This window comes from Cynocephalus volans, chromosome 10 (genome assembly GCF_027409185.1).
Source record: "Cynocephalus volans isolate mCynVol1 chromosome 10, mCynVol1.pri, whole genome shotgun sequence".
NCBI classification, from domain to species: Eukaryota; Metazoa; Chordata; class Mammalia; order Dermoptera; family Cynocephalidae; genus Cynocephalus; species Cynocephalus volans.
In genome coordinates, this window is record NC_084469.1 from 102,326,242 (window position 1) to 102,330,290 (window position 4,049).

Sequence of the window (4,049 nt, forward strand, 5' to 3'; positions counted from 1 at the left end):
TAGATGATCTGTCCAATGCTGAGAGGTGTGATCAGGTCCCCAATATTATCATAGAGCAATTCTTCTTCTGTCACTCTGAAATGGGCTTTGTGGAGAGAGACATCCTCTTCTTTTCTTTATCTGTGCTGGTGACTCTCCTTGTGTCAATGTACTCCAGTGGCTGGTGGACCATCTGCGTGGTGGTTGTGGTGTCTAGCTGTTTTCACGGTAGTGGTGGGCCACCCACATGGAGGTGATGTTTTTGGCATGCTCCTTTGTGCTGGCATGGTGTGCCTGGTTGTGAGAGGGGGGTCTGGTCCCTAGCTCCATGCCCCAGGCCCCTGGGTGGAGCCCTGAGATGCTGGCAGTGTACCTGGTTGTGGGAGGGGAGTCCGGTTCCCTTCTCCAAAAATAGAAATTTACTTAGGGTTTATTTGTTGGACTGGAATTTGAAAAGGAGTTGTTTTAGGACTGCATTATGTCTCTCACTTAAACTGGCTGTTTAGGACCTGACAGGGACATGAGTGTTATATTGAATACCTTTTCCAAGAGCCTAGCATTTTGCATTTTAAGAAGTGATGTGTGTTGGTTACTACCAGTAATGCCTGATGCTCTGGAGGGAGTAAGGAGTGTTCTGGCAAGGCCTGATATTGTGACCTTAGCTTATGTAGCAATGTGTTATTTTGATTTATACTTTTGGGTGCCTGTGAGGCAAGAGATTCCCAGAATTTTTAACCTCAAAGGGACAATTTTTACTTAATGGGCTCAGTGGTTTTCAGTAAACATGTAGATGGGGCCATTTGTTGACCAGGGCAGAGTGCTAAGACAACTGCCTGAAGTTTTATTAAGTGTGTTATTTCCTGGGTCTTGTCCTTTATTAGGGACATCCTTACTAAGGGATGGAAAGCAGCAACCCTAAGCTCCATCACATGGGATGATTAGCAGTGCCATTCGCATAGTCTACAAACTCCCATGACTGTTCACTCCGCAAGTCCCAAGGGGCTTTCCAGGTAGTCTAAAGTCTGGGGGAGACATGACCTCCTCCAGCACTGCAGCATCTGGCAAGGGACTGAGGAAAGGGGAAGCCACCCCCTCTTGTAGGTGGAATTTATCAGAGGGCCCAGGTTTGGCTTCATCCTGTCTTAAGGAGAAGTCAGTAGCTGTGCAAAGCTTGTGGCATGTTGCTTCCGTGACCCAAAGCATAATGGTCAGCTGGGTATAGAATGTTACCAGCTCAGAGTCTGTGAGAGCCTCTGTGTTCAGGAGAGTCTAGTAGGAAGCCAGTCATTCATTGTTTGAATGGTGTATAATACCAAGCCAAGATGTGCAGTCTTTTGCATTAGAAGCCCTGGGGTAACTAATGGCTACCATAAGTGGTCCAGAGACTCCAGGAGGCATGAAAAGGTTGCCAAAGTCTTTACCATGAAGGAGTTCTTTTGAATGCACTAAGAGGAGTTGACTGTTGAGTTTAATTTACAAGTAAAATTTGTAAATGAGGAATTTGTTGCTACCTACCAGAATCCAAAAAATACAAAAAGATATTGTCCTTAATGAGTGTGTAAAATGAATCTCCTTGGAGGAAGATGTTATTCATGTAATGTCATACCTGTATTCCTAGAGAAAAGTACATGTTGTCAAGATCTTGCCTGTGGGCTGGCCATTTAGCTCGTTTGGCTAGAGTGTGTGGTACTGATAACACCAGGGTCAAGAGTCTGGATTCCTTACTGGCTAGCCACCAAAAAAGAAAAAGATCTTGTCTATAAAGATTGTGTGATGACAAAGCTATTGAGGCACCCCATGGATAGCCTGGAAAAGCTTATTATGTCCCTTCAGAACTGGAACCAAACAATGGCCAAGAAGCTGTTGAAACAGGCACTAAACAGAACATGTTGGCTAATCTATAAGAGCAAATTATTTAACCGTTGTTGATTGAATAGAATCAGTAATTTTAACAATATTGGGTATTAGGTGTGGGGGCCTTGATGGATGGGACCACAGAGCGAAGGTTGTACTAACCCATCGTGAGGGGTCATTTATCACTTTCTTTTTTAGATTTAAGAACAAGCAAAATGGTGCTGTCAAATGGAGAATAGTGGGGATAATCAACCTGTTATCAATTAAGTTGCATGTCTATAATAAGTTTCAATCCTTGAAGGCCTTGCTTTAAATTACATTGGGTCATATTAATGGTTTTAAAGGGGCGATTGTGGTATTTCATTAAATCAAGGCAATTTGTAAGTCAATTTGTACTTTTAATTTATTATTCATTATGTTGGAGCATCTGTGCCCAATATGGAATGTTTTAGGGCAATGCGTACTATTACTGTGGGAAATTTAGGCAAGGATCAACTAAGTGAGGCATACCCATTGCTTGTCTGTTTTATATTTAGCTACCCTCTTAAGATGACAGGATATGATGTTTGAATTTAGTGGGATATGAAGGTATAACTATAATTTGAGCCAAGTATTAATTGAGTAAGTGAATTTTTTTGTCAGTTGGTGCATTTTCCAATTGTTACAGTTAAGTTAGAACCGATGCTGTAGAGGCATAAAAGCCAATAAGTGCCCTTTTTTAAAGTCTTGTTATATACATTCTTTTTTAAGGAAATTTGAACAGGAGGGGGCTGGCCAGATACGTCAGTTGGTTATAGCGTGGCGTTATAATACCAAGGTCAAGGGTTCAGATCAACATACCTGACAGCTGGGGGGAAAAAAATTGAACAGGAAAGTTTAATATAAAGAATTATAACATTCGGATCCCCTCTCAGCCAGTCACTGGGGAAAAAAAAAGAATTAACTGTAACAGAGGATTGTGGTAATGAAGGATTGGCTAGTAGGAAGTAAAGAGAAATTCTAAAGAATACAGGAGTAACAGATATAAGAGGAAATCAAAACCCCTAGGGCTGAGACAGAGAGCCCAAGGAAAAGCCTCCCCCAGCACATACTTTCCTTTCCCCAAGGCTGAAATCTAGACCTTGTTGGAGAGGGTACATTCTTTCGTATTATACCTAAATTTAGCATGTAAATTTTGGATCTCCAAAGGGATTAAATTACAGAAATTTGTTTTAATTTAGTTATACAGTATATTCTATATACACCTACATAACAATACCCCGGCACAGTGGTCTAACAGTCTCCAAACTCTCATGTGCCAGTGTCACCAAACACCTGGCCAATGCCCAATAGTCTCAGCTTCAAGGTGGGATTGCTCCTTTCCTGTCCCAGAACTTTAGAACACAAATTGGGACCTTGACTAGCTTAGCCATTTTGACTCTGACCAGTAGTTGTCCTTCAGGAGACTGATAGCAAGCACAGTTGCCCCCTTCCTGTACTGGGCCTGGGGTTTTAGCTGCACTGAATTGAGGCCAAGTGATACTGGAAGGGAAAAAATTGGTATATTTACTGCTTCCTTGGTGTTACTTTAAAATATCTTTTCCTTCAATCAGTCTGGGTTTTTTTTTTTTTTTCCTCAGTAGAGGGTATTTTAAATCAAGTTCCTATGAATAATCTTTTATATTTGTCTTGATGGGCATGCATTTTGTTGTATAGGCCATATCTATGTTTAAATTCAGTGGAAAATGCCAAATGGTTTTCCAAAATATTTTGTTTAAGAAAATCACAAGACCAGCAAGAAACAAAGGGAGAGGAAACAGACATCTCCTCAATGGGAAACAATTCAGAGCCATTCTTCATCTACCACAATATGTCCCTGAGTTTCAATGTCTGTATCTAGGGGCTGATCCTATTCCTCATCTGTGCCTTTTAATCAGCTTATGTGCTAGTGGCTTTGTCCACAGGTCTGTGGGTTTATTAGTCCATTTTGTGAAGACTAGGTAATTTTATAAAAAACGGAGGTTTATTTGGCTTACGATTCTGCGACAGCTGCATCTGGCATGGGCCTCAGGCTGCTTCTGTTCATGGCAGAAAGCAGCAGGCAGCCAGCAGGTACAAGCAGATCACATGGCAAGAGGAAGCAAGAGAGAGAGAGGAGGTGCCAGGGTCTTTTAAACAACCAGCTCTCGTGGGAACTAATAGAGTGAGAACTCACTCACTACCCCTCCTCCGCCAGG